Genomic DNA, 18,064 nt, shown 5'->3' with positions numbered 1-18,064 from the left:
ATCTTTATGAGTGACTTTTTGCTGGGAGTCATTTCCATCCCGAGTTTGGTTTTTGGAGTTTCCATGTGCTGATTTATTGTGCGTTTACAACAGAGATGGATCGTTTTGTGTGTGTGTGTGTGTGTGTGTGAGAGAGAGAGAGAGAGAGAGAGACAAAGAGAAAGAGAGAGAGAGTGCATCAGTTCAAAGCTGTGTAAACACAATAAACTTAATAACTACTTACAGACTCATAAACTGAGCTGAGTTTACTTCAGAAAATAGTATTAAAAATGCATGACCTTAGAAAATCTAAATGTTATGTAATGTATTCTCCATTAATACTTTTGTAATTATTTTCCTAGGCATCTCAATAAAGTCTGAATCTTTAGGTCTATTTTCATAACATCATGGGATATTAGTGCCTCAAATAAACATTTCGGGGGGAAAAAATCTCTCTTATGTAGCAGAAACAAGATCCCTGGTGCTTTCTTCCATTTCTCATTTATTGCCTAATGATAAACCTTAAATGTATTGTTCTTTGTATGTATGCCTTTATAAAGACTTGGTTTTGTTGATCTTTAATAGTATAGGACTGACAAACATGCTTGTGTGTGAGCTAGACAAGCATGACATTGTGATTTAACATTAAAATTAAATAAACCCCACCCCAACTAGACCTAATGGTGCATTCCTCACGTCTAAGGCGATTTTTTTTTTAACCACACTGGTAATGAACTGATGAACATAATCACTCATACATCTTAAAAACATATTTTATTACACATACATTTTATACATCTCTATAATTAAATAATTAATAAAGTAATTAATTAATACACTTCAGTAACAATTTAATTTAATACATTTAATAGCGATTTTGTACATATTGTCACAACACAGAGGCTTAGACAGATGCAGATTCAGTTAGACAGTTTTAATAAAAGTCAGAATAAAATCCGAAACATTCAGAAAAGGTTGAGGTTGAGCAACAAGATATTGTAGCAGAAACCAGAATACAAGAAAACAACAATGTATAGCAATAAAAGTCTTGGTAAAGTCAGAGCAGTGAAAATGTGTGTGTGTGTGTATGTGTGTGTGTGTGTATGTGTGTGTGTGTGTGTGTGTGTGTGTGATTGAACTGCATTTGTAGACTGCAGTGTGTTCTGGGAAGTAAAGTTTATAGATATATTTGATATGACAGATTTAAGTACTGGCTTTGACCAACTAGTAGGAAATGCTGTTTTATAAAAAGCAAAGTGTAGATTTACATCACAAATAAACTCACCGGAGATTTATATAGTCCAGGATAAACTCCCTGAGACAATGTGAGGAAGAAAGAGGAAACAGACTCAACCAGAAACCCATGCTGGTCTAGATAGTGTGAATATAAATTTTGACAGAATCCTGGTGTAGATGATTAAGCTCAATGATGTTTAAAGAGGTTGAAATCACTCAAAAATAGATCTTTATGATCTAGCTCTAGATATGTATGTAAGGAATAAAACACTTGAGGACATGCTGAGGTGATGTGATGCAGCCTGATAGCAAGATGAAGCCGAGTTACTGTTCCCCCCCCCCCCCCCCCCCGAAGTTCACTATTATCTCAAAGCATTTACAAAATATGCCAACCCTAACATTTATTAAAGAAGAACATTTATCACTGTTATAGAGCAATAAAAATTCAATACCTCACCAAACCCTCCTTTTCTCTCTCTCTTTCTCTTGAAGTCAATAAGACAAAGTTTGTAATGTTAAAGAGAAACCGGAATGACCTACATCTAAAAGACTTGCCTGTGTTTAAGAAATTAAGTAAAGTTAAAAAAGAATAAAATAAAAATAATGCTGTAAAAGCTAAATAAAATCAATAATTATATGTGTTTTTTTTATATGCCACACATGTCTTTACATATAAGTTGTTGGTTAAAAAAAAATAAATAAAAATTTAATAATAATAATAATAATAATAATAATAATAATAATAATAATAATAATAATAATAATAATAATAAATTAAAATGGAATAATGAAATAATAATAAATAATGAATAATAATAATATCTAAATAAGCACATTAATATCAGCCTTCATTTTTATTGCAGCCAGAACTGACCTATTAGATTCAAGAATTCATCTGTGGTATGAAGACAAACATTAATATAATGACATGAGATTTTATTTTAGTACTTACCTTTGACAGTGGCATACTGGGCTTTCTTTTTATATCATTGTATTATAATTACAATAGCAGTCCTCTAATGTTTGATTGCACAAGTTTTAATTTGAAAGGCAACACAGATCCTCCTCATGGGCTGAGAGAACCAGCCATGCTGAACTAATTAGTCTTTCACATGACTGCTGATCTGACCTAATTGAATTTAATTAGTTAGATGGCTAATGTACACCTAATCCATCATACATTCTAGGTTTCCTGAAGCCACACATTTCTCAGAAGAACATTTGTGTTTTCCCTTTTTGTGTGTGACACCAGAAATCTGCATTATAAATCATTAAATAATACTGGGATAGAAGAGGAAAAGACAAACAGTACACAACTACAATAAGTGTGTGTTTGAACCAACTCTATTATTATATATTATAGATTATATTTGAATAGGGTTTGTATGTAATATTATAGAATATACAGTATATACATAACACGCAGGGGCACATTTTCCTCGCCTCTGCTCTGTGTGTGTATGAAGTTTGCAGGTTCTCCCTGTACTCTGGGTGCTCCGATTGCCTTCCCCAGGTCGAAAGATGGTTTTGTACCCCATCCAGAGTGTCCCTTGTCTTGTGCCCCGACTCCTAGAAGCTTCCTATGACTCTGAGTAGGATAAGTGGTACAGAAAATGAATGGATGTCATGGACTGCTGGACAATTCCCTGCCAGACCGCCCTCTGGTGTTTCATTGACACTATGTTCCCATGTGCTTGCCCCATCCGATTCTTCCTCTCTTTCCCCGCCTCTGCACACCTGTTATTATTGTAATTACCTTCCCTATATATACCTGCTGTCTTGGGCTTTTGTTTTTCTGAGTCTTTTGTCACCTGGTTTTGCCTCCTAGTTTCTGCTGTTTGTTTTGTGTTTGTTGTTTTGTACTTAGTCGTTATGTATATGGATATATGGATAATTTTTACCCTGTTAATTCTTTGAGCTACTGAGACTACAGAGATTTATATTATTACGTGTTATATAGCATTAGAAGACTCGAATGATTGTGTTAGCAGAGAAGTTTGGCTTATTTAATGAGTTCAATAATATGTCATGTAAATCAAAACTTAAATGTATGAAGTGGGCTATGCTTAGTATGTTTTAAAAAACACTGTGGCCATGGTTCAATTCTCAAGCAAGGAACCAATCCAGCCATTAAGGGGTTAACGCTCAGTGGCGGTCCCAAGCCCCGATAAAATTGGAGGTATGTGTCAGGAAGGGCATCCGGTGTAAAACCTGTGCCAGATCAAATATATGCAGATCGGATGATCCGCTGTGGCGGCACTAAACAGGGAGCATCCGAAGGACAACAAAAACAACAGCAAACTTATTCAAATAGCATATTTGTAGAGGTTAGCTTAGTTGTAATAATTTAGTGTAGAAGATTTGATATGTTGTTATGCAGATGCCTGTGCCAGAATGTTAATAGTGAACATGCTGCTAATACGGAAAAAAAAAAAAATGATGAGACCGCATTGCTAAAAGAATGTTTAGTAGGAGAATATTGAGAATAAGAACCCCGGATAAGCACAGGAGATAATTCTTCATAATTGCATCTTTAGTTTTTATGTACAAATCTACACTATCAAGGGAATAAATTGGTTTTTGGAAGTGCAGATCTTCCCCTAGTATTAGGGTATCAATGTAAGATCATGTATTCAGCAGAATGAGGCAAGTCCAGAGGGTGAGACAAGGCGATAGAAGTGTGTCAGGATTAAGCACCAGCATCACATCAGGCAGCCTGGCAGCTCTTATCCTTCTCTTATCCTAATCTAAATTCTGAATCAGGATTATGCATATAAATCTGTTTTATATCCATATAAATCCATAATGCAATGAGGACAAACCCACCAGCATCAGAGAAGTGAAAATAGTGTACCATTTGTTTCAAACTTTCTTCATTGTGTTGAATTTTAAAGGCAGTGTTTACTCATCGAAATTCTACACATGTAATACATAACAAGGCATTTTGAGGCAAATGAACACAGAGCCAACAACTTGTTAGTTTTCTCAAACGCTGGTTCCCATTATTACTTTTTCTAACATGACCTTTCCGGTTGCCCTTGACATTTCCCCTTGTGGGAAAACCCTGACACCATCATCGCAGCGGTTACATTACTCTATTAGCTCAGGTTTGTTAGATGATGCCTTGGAGGAGAAAGGGAACAAGTCAACATAGATGAAGACTTCATAAATCATAGCAATTTGATGCTGCTTCCATTCTGGTTCCAAAAAAAAGCCAATACGCCAGTGTTAAAAATTTCTCTCTCAGCGCATGGCACTCATTCTGGCATGACACATGCTGGGCTTGTGTTTTGTTTTGTTCTCTCTCCATGAGGTTTTGCTTGCATTCAATTTTGTCTCTCCCCTGTGTCTAATCAGTGGTTTATCTCCCATTTGTGTCCAATCATGTTAAAGCTGTTTTGTATTCCACTCTTGATTGGTTTGTCCTAACATTTCATCTCATGTCTAAAGTTTACAACCAAACTTAAATATCTTTTGTCTTGTTCTTAGCATAGTTTCTTCTGTTGCTTTAATCGACGTATTCTGTCTTGTTTTGTGTTTTTGGATTTTGTTTGCTATTTAAAAAAATCCTCTGCACATAGATTCACACAGTGGAAGCTGGAGGCTGTGATGAATTTAAGTGGTCAGTTGCTTTATTTACGTAAGCAGAAGCTCCACTGGATTTGAGCCAAGTCTGGTGGGGAAGTCCTACTCCAAGAGTCATATTTACTGAGATCTGCATTCGGGAATCTCATATCCAGCCCAAGGTCTGCACCTAGGAATCTCCTTTCAAGCCCCATCAAGGAATCTCCAGGCTCCACAGGGGATGTTGCTCTCCTTTCTGTCTTCACATAGTACATCACTGCGCCTCCTGGTTTCTCAGAGAATATCGCTCACCCCTGCTATGCAGAAGTGGGAGAGAAATCAGAGAGGGGGCAGATTTCACTCCTTAATCTAGTTTTATTGCTCTGCTTCCTTGCTCCATGGATAATGGTGCACTGCCTTCTGTCTTTGCAAGTATTGTGAATGTTGCATCATGGTTACATCTTCAGTGTGGACGTCATCGTCGCTCCATCTCATCTTACCTTCACAGTGGTCTTACAAAGACCAGCTCCATATCACCATGCACCTTGTGGATGCTTTTCGCGAGGGTCCAGGACTCCCTTTAGGACCTTGTCACATTTCAGGACCTATATGCTTTGGTGAAGGGTTATGCCACCAAGTCACCTCTTGTTCCTAAACTAGTTTCTTGTTTTGGTTTTCTTCTGCTTCATTTTGACTTTCATTAGTCATGGAAATAAAATCTTCAGCACATTGATCCACACTCACTTGCCCACAAAGCTGGACAAATCTGTATCAGTCTAAAATAAGCAAAATAATCAAATTCTTTGAATGTATTAAAGGAGCTTGTATTCCATGTACTCATTTTACTGTTTGTAGCAAAGTACCCTTTATTTGTGACTATTTTCATATAAATACTCCATGTGACAGATTATGTACCGTTTGTTTATTTCATTGGCTAATTAGTAAGCTTTCTTTGCAAGGTCAGACAAACATTAATACATTTCTCTTCAGACGTTCAAAGCAAAATATAGTGTGCAAATCATTACGGGAATCACTTAATGCATGTTGTTGTAATAATAATAATAAGAAGAAGAAGAAGAAGAACAACAACAACAACAACAACAACAAAACCAACAATAATTTCTGTTTTTAATGTCATTAATGTAAATCTATCATTGAGTATTTCAAAAGGTAGGCATTTCAGGCAGGCATATGACCTCATATTACTAATTTATAATTTATGAAGCTAGCTAAAAGCAGCAGTATACAGTTTCAATTCAAGTTCAGTGACTGGAATGAAGGATGGAAACCTTATGCCGTAACCCCCTTTATGTCTTAAAAACTCCACACTGCCTATTACTCTGCCTATGATAATATCTCTCATATGGATTACAATACTTTTCTTTCTTTTTCGATTTCACAGAAAAGTTTGGCATAAGTGGGATACAGATTAATGCTTGTACCCTGTATGAAATTGGGGTGAGCTTTCCAATTCATTTGCAGGAATTAAACATGTCACAGCTTTGAGATTTCGCTCTGCTCATGGAGAAATAATGAATTTAAATGTTATTTATTTATTTAGTTTTTGTATCCCATTTTCCTACTTGCTTGCTCGTCTTCATCCTTGTCCCTCCTTAACCACATTACTTATTCCATGGTAGTTTCTGATTGAGAAGGGGGAAAAAAATGTCTGATTGAGAATTCCAATTAGAGAAACATGAGAATCTCAGAGGTGTCCAAACAGCAGACTTCTCTCTGTGTTTCCATGGAGACAGCGGGGGGAAAAAGTGCACCTCTATTAGATGAAATTGAAAATGGCTGGGTAATTTAAACCCCCAGTAAACTAATGGAATCATTGCACTATATCAAATCCTAAACAGCTTCAACTAGATGTACTCAGTACTTGACCTTGAAATTAAAAATAAAAAAAAAAGGGTAGGGTTATGAAAACAGGTCTGGTATTTCGTGTTGGTCCATATGGTTTACTAGACTGAGGTAAAATGCAATCAGTAAATTTAGTAAAGTGTGTAGTAAAGTGGATAAAATCTACATTTTGAACAAGATGAAAATTTTTTTAAAAATCTGAAAATTTTTACCAAGCGCTAAGTGCGTACATATAATACAAGCAAATGTAGGAAAGACGTAAACACACAAATAATGATTTTCAATTAAAGTCTAAGAATAAAATTTGACATTCTCTGTAGACATTATCTATAGATAAAAAAGATATAAAATTACTTGTAAAAATCTACAAAGATTAATGCTTCTCTATTTTTTTTTTTTATCTGCGCATACGTCTATAGAAAATCCACATTTAGTATCTATTAAAGATGCTGTGCAGTTTTCCTTATCATATTGCCCCTAGCCTACATGAGATCCCAACATCACATGCATTTAACGCTGCTCCAGCTTCATTAGCATGATGATATAGCATCGAAATATAATCTGCATTAATGAGTATCTCAGCAGTCCCAAGAAAACCTGTTGCTAAGAAAACCTTGTTGTTTATAAGGATATCTGTCAAACACACCGAGCGTGTTACATCCCTAAATCACTAAAAACAAATTAACACCAGGCTTGTTGTATCAGTAGGGAGTGTGCCATAAATCAAAAAGAACAGACACCAGATTTGTCTAAATGTATGGAAGAAAAAAAAAGTTGTCAAAAATATAGAAGAAGTAACCTGCTGCCAAAGTATTTTACATCGTAAGGGAATGTAGTTTAGTGGTTAAGGTGATGGGCTACTGTTTAGAAGGTTGTGAGTTTGAATCCAAGGTCCACCAAGCTGACACTGCTGGGCCCCTGAGCAAGGCCCTTAATGCTTATATATATATATATATATATATATATATATATATATATATATAAATATATATAATAAAATGCAAGCTGACACTCATCCCAACATTTCCAGGCAGCTATAAAGAGCACAACTGTGTCATATTTACAGAGTCGGAATATCTGTTACTTTAGCATAAAACATCTATACACAACATCCGAAGCTAGCACAGAGCTGCAGTATAAATAGGTTGATTTTTCAGCATCTAACAGACACCCTTATCCAGAACGACTTACAGAAATGTGTTTTAGTCTCCATTTAAAACATATCCTTATTCTAGGACACTAGGTCAGTAAATAAGAGTACCATTAAACTAAACCCTATTGAGCAGATTAGTACAGTGTGAAAAGAAAACATTCGAGTGATTTATTTTAACAGATGTACTTGATGAAGAAGTCATTAGTCTTCATTTGAAGACAGCCAGTGTCTCTGCTTTTCAAAAAGCTATGGGGAGTTCATTTCGCCACCTGGGTGTTGAGACAGAGGAGATGCATGTCTTCCTTGTGTTTTGAATGATGGTAGGTTTCAGTCAAGCTATGCTAGTGCACTGGTGTGTGGTTTGATAAATGCCTTAAGAAATGTGGGCATTGGTCCAGCTCCAGAAAGCCAGTGGAGAGAACTCAGCAACGGGTATTTGTGAGAGAACATGAAGTCGTTCAGCAGCATTCTGGATGAGTTGCAGGGTCAGATGTCATGCAGCAGCAGACCAGAGCTATTTGCACTAGTCCAATCTTGAGATGACAAGGGACTGAATGAGTACCTGACTGGCCTCTGTGGAAAAAAATGCCCAGAACCTCCTGGTGCTGTGACTGAGTCAAGTGAGCAATATAAGGTGAGAAGGGCAGTTCCTTATCCAGAACTACCCCAGGTGACAGATGGTGAGATCCTGTGAGATGTCCAGGGAGATCTGAAAATTTAGGAATTAATGAATGTAAAGCAGCTCAGACTTGGTTTTGTTGGTTTTGTTTCAGCTGATATCCATGATGGCATGGATGCTAGATCTGTAGAATGGCCAGGCAGCTCAGAATCACAAAATACAAGACTAGCATAAATGGTAGCATGAATGTTTCTCTTACAAATGGGACGGAAGTAACTAATATGCTGTCATTTTCATCTGCAGTTTTCCTTTTATATTCTACTAATGTGATGACATCATTCCTGATCACCCAATCCCTGCATTACATCTGGAATTTCTTCTGGAATATCCTAAATGGGAAGTAAAAAGGGAGAGACAGACATATGCATCCTCCTTTACAAATTATCTAGCAAAAAACACCAGAAATGAAAGGTTTATGATGAAATTAAAACTGTCAAAATCCACAGAAAAATGTGTCATGGCTTTTGGACTTGGGGAAGTAATGTATGATATCTGATAGAGCTTTAAGAGATATGTCCAAAGAAATGTGCAAATATTAGCCAAAGAGAGATGTCAGAAAGAATAGGAAGGAAATATTAGAATGGATCAGAGGATAGAAATGAGGTTGGGCGCCTCTGTAGGGGCAAATAATGGGCATAGGAGGTATTAGAAAGATATTCCGCCAGAGAGGATGGGAATTTTGTGCTGCTTGTAGTCTAATAGTGATTTTAGATTCTATCTGGAGGCTCAGAGCGCAATGACGATGTATAATGTGCAAACAGTGAAAGACTAGAAATACCTCTGCAGCTGAAGGCAAAAGGGACAAGTGACACTGGAGATTCCTTCCAAATATGTTAACGTAAATGAGAGAGAGAGAGAGAGAGAGAGAGAGAGACTCAAGAACTGCTATTATAGGAAAGGAATCAACAATTCTTGACCAACCAGATTTGAGTATATATCAGCATTGTGGTATGACGGCAGTTAATAAATTACATCACAAAGCCACTTCCTGTTGAATACTGATTCCCTATATTCAATAAAAAGCAGCTCAAAGAGCAACTTAACAGCCATTTTTATTGCTTTATTTTTCTTCTTTTTCTATTGCTTTCTCTCTTTTTGCATTTGCTGCCTGCTCTCTCTCTCTCTCTCTCTCTCTCTCTCTCACACACACACACACACACATTTCCTTTCTTCTCTGTTCTGTTTGGGCTATCACAGGCAAACAGACATTTAGACTTCTTCTTTTTTTTAAATTTTATATGCAAATGAAATTCTTAAGGGTAAAAAGGAATGACTGGGATGAAACTGACATCTTCATTATCCATTGGAATATTTTTTTTTCCTGTCCATATTCAGTGTCTCTGTTAGTCAAGGTAAAAGTCATGTTGGGCTGAATGACTGAAGCCTGTTTTTATGTTATAACCTGCTGCTGTAGTGATATATTGCTACAGATGTATTTGTATAGTGTGTAAGGTTTGCTATATGCAAGGTATCTATAATTTCTTTAGAAAGAAATGATTGCAACAGCGCTCACTCATTTATTTTTTCTTCTATGTTCTTTACATGCATGGCCCAAGATGATTAAGAAGCCCAGGTTTGTCAAGAGTGAAACATTTAGGTTGCTTCTTTTAAAGTGTGAAGTTGAAGAAAGTGCCAGGAGGGAGAGTTGACCAAAGCGATAGGAATTCTGAAAGCGCCAGCTCTTATTGGTAAGTTACTGTATGAGTTTTCCAGAGAACAGCGACACTGATCCGTGCAGGCAATGCACACAATCCTCCTGGTTTTCTATTTAGCCTGTCTTCCACACCAGCAGCCTCCATCTGCATTCCCTATAGATGTGTGCTTCCTGTGAACGAGTAATGGAGCTATTTAAAACAGTATTTAAGCATTTGAATGTGTGAAAGATCACTGCTGCTGTTTGTCCACCTACCAGTTCACCTTGACTTTTTATATATATATATATATATATATATATATATATATATTTATATAAAGCTCTGTTATGAATGCAACTAATCCACTCATAGGAGATTAGCACTTTTGTATTATTTTTGTCCCTGTTTACATATAAGTGGCTGGCATTGTTCTTTTTTTTTTAGGTTTTATGTCCTAGATTATCAATCAATTTGCTATTATTTTAGATAAGCACAGTTTGGATAGGACAAGGATAAGTGTTACAAAACAGATGAACACCCACTTTGTTGCGTTAGTGGTTTTTGGCTTAGGGGCCCAAGCACTGAAGCTGCATAGGCACCATAGTGGAATTGTATATTCACATTTTTTTCTTTTTCCTCTTCTTCTTCTTCATCTTCTTCATCATCTTCTTCTTCTTCTAATTCCACATGAGAATCCATAGCAACCCATATAACACTTTTAAGCTAAATTTGGCAGAAAGAAAAAGGACAGTTTCAGCTACCTTCACAACAATTTTGGTGTATACCACTGAAGCCCTCTAGCATCACCAACATGCCAAATATGGAGATTACAATATTAGCTCTGTCATATAGAAATGTGATTCCACGTCCCTCTTATTCTGTTGGGTCATGTCCAAAGAGTTTGACAAATACTCATCAGATACTAGAGTTCAAGATGCTACTTTTCATTCTGCTACTTTTGTCCAATCAGCGCTAAATTTGGATGATAAAATCAGGAGACTACCCCAAGCAAAATTTGTTTCTCAGATTTCTGTTATGTTTTAAAAGGTGAAAAAGTGAAAAAAATATGATAAAAACTGGCTTTACTATCCACTAGAAGCTGATTTTTTTATAAGGGGTTGGAAGGGTTGGTAATGTATGTTGGGTTTGGAATAGTAATTGCATTGATTTATGATGTGTGCTTTGTTTTTTTATAAAGATTTTATTTGATTGCAGACTCCAAACTCCTCTGTGGTCTTCACATCTACAAGCTTTAGTGGTACAGAACTGTGCCTAGAGCAATATAGGCCTGAGTTACAAACTGCATTTTTTGTGTCTTATTAACTTTACGGGAATGAAAAAAGAGAAGCTAGTGAGAAATTGACTGTTTATAGCGACTATAATCTATATAGCCAATTTTTTTCATGAATTTTCTACTACTTTAAATGACCTTCACTAGATCCTTTTTTACCTCCAGACTGCCTGATCAGCAATGTAAGTGATAAATAAATAAATAACCTGCAAAGAAATGACTTCCCATCACTGTTAATAGAATCTTTACCTACCTGCAGGTCAATAAATCAGTCGGCCAACCCACCAGCCACGAGGTAATAGAGCAGCATGAACAGGACTATCAAAGGAACTCTGCAGAGGTGAAGACAACATCAATAACAAACACACCATATCCTATTGCCATTGTAATAGGATGGGTACCAGAGGGAGTTAGCATGGAATGGCAATAATGATATGGCGGAGTAGCACAACTCCCATTTCACAGAATGGATTTTCCTGTCCTGACTGCTTACTTACTCACTGAATAGGCCTCAGAAACTCCCCTGCAATAGCAACAAATACCAAAAGCAAGGTGGCAAAGCATGCAAATTAATATTAAACTGCTGCTTGAGGTTCACAGATTTCTGCTGACAGAGTCCAGGAAATTCTTCAGCTGAATCTTAGAATGTGTCTCTTCTTTCTAACCTAATTCAAACCTTCTGAGCATTTTGTATACGGGCCCCAAGTTTTAACATTGTATGATTTATCACCCAAAAATAGTCTTATTTTCCCCACAAAGTGAGAGTATGACATCATGCTATAGACAAATATTCAATCCTTTCCTCAGCTTTCCTATCACCATGATTGTCTTAGAGGAATTAAAAATAATTTCACACATTGGGTTTGATACATCAGGCTTATCAAAGTGAATTCATGATAGTTTTGATGAAATTAAGATTTTAACTAGAAAATAGAATACGCAAAAGAAAAGGGCTTATGGATGGCCTTTCTGTTTCATAATGTGCAGCAGTAAAAGACCTTGGTGTGACTCCAGTCTTTCATTTGAAGCTCACATAGATAATAATACTAGGATAGCTTTCTTTCATCTCAGAAATATTGCTAAGATAAAGATATAAAGTCTCTACAAGATGCAGAAAAACTAGTTCATCCTTTTATTTCTTTTACTTTGAATAACTCTAATGCCATGCTGTCTGGATGTTCTGGTAGGTGCATAAACAAGCTCTGGTTAGTCCAGATTGCAGCAGCTACAGTTTTTAATAGAATCAGATGATGACTACGTCTCTCTTATCTTATACACCCTGCATTGATTACACCATGTAACAAATTTTTACTTTTTTCTTGTTCCCGGGAAATAAGTATTATTTGCCCATTCTTTGTAACCCAAATAAAGAGAAAAAACCCATCTTAGCCATGAAAGTTTGGGTTAGTTTTGGGCGGTTTTTTTTTTGAGGTTTTAAAAGCCCAAACCCAAACTTCAAGGTTATCGTGTTACATAGTGTTATTCTCCAGGATTTTGTGAATTTGCAATTGCAGATATTGACGCAGAATTAAGCAACCTTCACAATATTAGCTATTTTTCATAGATGTGGGCCAAGATGCCTCATCAAAACCTGCACATAAGAGTCCTGTGCTTGCAATTCAATTCAAGTGGTTTCCACAAAAGTGTATAAAAAATACTTAGCAAGCTGCATTACAAATATCAGGAAAAAAAAGAGACAAAACCAAGCATTTTTTGTGCAGCAAATAATCTACTGAAACAATCTATAGACTATTGATCTAAATCAGTGAATGGTCTCACACTGCAAAAAATCTTTGTCTTTTATGAACAGCCATGTCTACTTCAAATCAAATTTGCAGGCTATTTGTTGGTACCTTGAATAGTGAAGGCCACAGCAGGGGACAGAGCATTCTCTTAAAAATCCCTGCAATTATAGAACAGCCTTCCTGTTAGTGTTTGGGACTCATACACAGTCTCAGTGTTTGAGTCTAAACTGAAAAATATTTGTTTAGTCAATCCCTTTTTGAGTAGTTTTTTTTCTTATGTAAAGTTGCAGATCTGGAGGGTTCATGGGCGTAGAGTGTTTTGCTGAACTGAGATGTTCGGATGCTTTTGTTTCCCTATGCTTTTGACAATTCGTTGATGCTGGAGTGGCTGGCTGCTGTATGTCTCAGGTCGCCATCATGTCTATCACCTTCTGGCTTTTATTTTTAGTTATGTTGGCATAGTGTAGCTAGTCTTGCCCTGCCTGCACTCTGCACACAATATACACTACTGGTCAGAAGGTTGGGATCACTTGGAAATTTCCTTGTTTTCTAAAGAAAAAACAATTTTTATCTATATCAAAAATATAAAATTAATCAGATGATTTTTAAATAAAGATCTACATTGCCGCGCAGAGGCCCATAACCAGTCCTCTGTTTCAATCCTGTGTTATGTTTGCTAATCCAAGTTAATCATTTTAGAAGACTTATTGATCATTAGAAAACCTTTTTGCAATTGTGCTTGCACAGCTGAAAATGTGCTGATTAAGAGAGCAATAAAAGTGGCCTTCTTTAGGTTAGTTTAGTATCTGGAGCATAGGGAGTTGTGGGTTTTTTTTACAGGCCCAAAATGTCCAGAAAGAAAGATCTGTTCTATACAGAACAGAAAAAGGAGTGGGATTGCCCCAGTGCCCAATTGGAAAACCAGGGAATTTCAAAGTGATCCCAAATTTTTGAGCGGTAGTGTACATTGTGCTTAACCATCACATGTCAATAAGCATACCTAATAATCTATGTTTTTCTCCCCCTCTCTCCCTTCATCCCTCCTTCCCAAACCTCCCTCCCTCAGTCTCTCAATCTCTCTGTACACCTCTCTCTCTATGTATCTCTCTGTCAAGCTACAGATGCTATTCCTGAGAGACCAGTGATTCTGACCTTTTCTGCTCTCAGGACCTATCCATCCTGATGCCCTACTTCTGGTTGGCGTTCTCATCACCTTGAAACCAATCTCTGCTGCTGCTGAGGATAGCCAAAATATACATCAACAGTACCACAAAGAAACCATGGAGATGGCATAAGATTGCAATTTATACGATCAGTTTTGCTATGATGGTATAGGAATACAATTGCTATGATAGCTTTAGGACTGCAATTGCTACAAACAGATTTGCACTCAAGTTTCCATCAGTGAACAGTTGATAACTTCAACAAAGTTGACTTTAAAAAAAAAGATAAATAACTAGAATAAATTCCCTGGTTACATGGTTGCACTACTGCACAAGGTCTATTGATAAACATCCTATACAAGTACAATTGAACTGAACTGAATTGAAAATGGGCAAGCCAAGGGTTGACCTCTGCAAAAACAAAAAAAAACAAAAAAAACATAGTACATGTGTACAGTATAAGTAAGTAGTACATAAGATAAGGAAATTTCCCAATATATGATATATACTGATATATTAGTTATACTAATACTAGTTACAATGATGATATCAATACACTGGTTGTCACTGGAATAATTATAGGTAAAAGAGGCAGATTGTGACCATAGTCATAGTGACCAGTCAGTTAAGGAAGATGGAGCAGGGATGTGTAAGGCTGAGAATGAGAACAGAGAATTCTTGGCCAAAAGATAGCAGGAGTGGAAACCAAATTGGAGCAGCAGCTTGTGTGCCTCAGGCTGGGTATGCCATTATAGAGGTGATAGAGGTAAGAAAAGGACAGACAGAAATGTATAAATGAGGGACACGTGTTCTTAGAGAATGAGGTAGATTATAAATTGTTAGTGCATTGCTTACATATTGGAATGTGCTATGCCATTTGTGTTTTGTATGGCAAAATAAGTATTTTGTAGTCAATAACAATGACAGCCTTGGGATACCGCTGTGTGAAACGTTATATTTTATTTCTGTTCTTGGTCAATTATTTAAAACTGGACAGTTGGAGCATAAAAAGCATGTCCAAAGAACATGTTCAGTTTTGCTGTAGCCTTTTTGTCAGCTTGAACCAATTTGGCCATTCTCCCATGTCCTCTCTTATCAACAAAGGATTTCTTTTCACTCACTGGATGTTTTTTTGTTTGTTGGTTAGATTCTAAAGTTTGTAAACTTCTCTATAAAAAAGGCTCTTCTCTATGAAAAATGAAAATCCCATAAGGTTCAAGAAGTTTTTGAAACAAACAAACCAGTCAACAACAATCTAGCTCTGGGTAAAATCACTGAGATCACATTTTATTCTCCATTCTGAAGTCTGATGTGGACATTAATGGAAGCTCTTAACCTGTATGAGGCTAATTGGCTGAAATTTCAAGAAAGAAGAACATCATTATGAGAGCGATGAAGCCTGTCTCTATCAGTAAACCAGGGGTCTCATTTATCAACCATGCATATACATAGTTTTATGCAAATCCTGCCCCTAGATGTAGAACTTGATTCATCCAGTTACTACTGACCATGAGCACGTGCATATATTTACAGCTAAAGTGAATAGCTCACATCCCACGTAATGTCAAGGAATGACTTTTCTGACTCATCGATCGATTTCAATTGTCCAGTGCAATTTTAATAAATCTTTTTCTTGATACGGTCAAGGAAGTGCTACAGGGAGGAGCTTCTTCTTACGGGCCAACCATGCACTCAACTGGGAAAACACCTAGAACTATATCTTGGACTTGTTTACACATCACGCACACAACCTATACCCAAATTACTTCATATATATATATATATCTATTCATGTCACGTCCGGGACCCCCACCCTGTGCGGGACCCACTCGGACTGCCATGGTGTTGCGTGCACATGCCTGCACGCCGTGGAGCTAGAGACCCATATGCAGGATTCAGCAAAGCGCTGCTTTTATTACATAAAGACGAGGCAGAGGGCAACTAACTTAACACTAGACATTGCATGGTGTAAAACTAAACAAAAGACAAAACCTAAACAAGGCAAAACAAAACCTGAACATAACTAAACCTAACATAACTAAACCTGACATTAACACCACGGCACGGTTAACAATCACAGATAAAGACATGAACACAAGAATCCCTATTTATAGAGAGAGACATTAGGGCTAATGGGATACAGGTGACACAACAGGAATGAGAACAATGGGAAGGATGTAACACAAAAGACAAACAAAAAAGCAGGATTCCAAGGTTCACCTGCCAGCGCCCTCTCTGGGCCTGGCAGGGAACTGTCCAGCTGTTCCTGACAATTCACTACCTCACCTTGATGTTGCACAGAATTATATTGCACAAACAAATGCACATACTGTATTTGCACTACACATTCCAAATATAGTCATACTGCTTATGCCACCTATCTTTCATATTCCTTATATTATATGTTTATATTTTTCCTTTTCAACTTGTATGCAAGTGAATTCTGGTTTATGTAAGTTCTATTTTTATGTCACGGACAGTCGAAAAAAGCATTTTACTGCATGCAGTACTGTCCATGTTTGTGTGTATGACCAATAAGATTTGAATCTGATAGCAAACCAAACCTCTGGAGAGGCCAAAAAAGGCAGCAAAACCAACCCCATGGACACTCAAGTTCTTTTTACTGTAGGGCTTTTAACCACAGGTGAGAAATTCAGTGAGATATTGGAAATCGTTTGGCATTTCTCATCGAGCCATGAGCTGAATAAAGATATCCCTCATACTGCAATGCAATAGATTTCCATATATGGTAGAGGAAAATTTTACAATAATAAGAGAATTTCACACTTTAACATGATTATCAAAAAATTTAATGAACATGATAGATGCCATAAAATCACCATAAAATCACCTTTATATATATATATATATATATTATATTAAATCATACAAATCATTATATGTATATATATATATATATATTATAATGATTTGTGGGGCGTTTCTTTTCATGTAAATTACGATTGTATGTGATGATGCTCTTACAGAGCAATTACAAGATATAGAATTCTTCAACAGCCTTTGTGTATAGCTGTGCGATAAATGGCTATTTAAAATTCTAGCACATACTGGCAGATCTTGTGCACAGAACTACAACTTATTTGCTTTGATATATAAGACACAGCATCTACTTCATACTGTGGTTCAACCATTGATTAAAGCTCTTGATACTTCTTTTCCAACAAAGATTTCAAAGATAACTCGCTCTATAGATGTTTATCACTGACATTGGTTGTCTTTTCATTTGTTGTGTATTCCACCTGTCAAGCAGGTATGTAAATGTGCCACAATAGAAAACAACAATTAGTCCGCCGGCTAATTAATTCTACTTCACAACATATTCGAAACACATAGTTAATGGATTAACATTAATAGTTTTCTAGACAAAAATATAATTAAATTGAATCTGGGCTAATTAAAGGGCTCCCTCATTTAATGTCAAGATTTTGGGGTTGTTGACAATCTTCTACCTCAGGTTTTTCTAGGTTAAGTACTTATTTATTGATTACAGCTCTCGTTGTGAGACAAGGAGTTCCAGCTCAGATGCAATCAAGTCTGCTTTAATGAGGCCATGCATACAAATAGACTTCTCTCACAAACTGTTTTGACCAGTATTGATTAGATTTCTACCCTTCAGCCTAATCTGTGCCAGGATCTCTCTTTTGGTTCCAATCATGCCACTTTTAGACATTTCTGGCTGTGATTGGCTGTCAGTCCCAGGAGAAATGGGCTCTTAAGCAACACTGGGATAAATGAG

This window comes from Hemibagrus wyckioides, linkage group LG09 (genome assembly GCF_019097595.1).
Source record: "Hemibagrus wyckioides isolate EC202008001 linkage group LG09, SWU_Hwy_1.0, whole genome shotgun sequence".
NCBI classification, from domain to species: Eukaryota; Metazoa; Chordata; class Actinopteri; order Siluriformes; family Bagridae; genus Hemibagrus; species Hemibagrus wyckioides.
Note: the sequence above shows the minus strand (reverse complement) of the source record.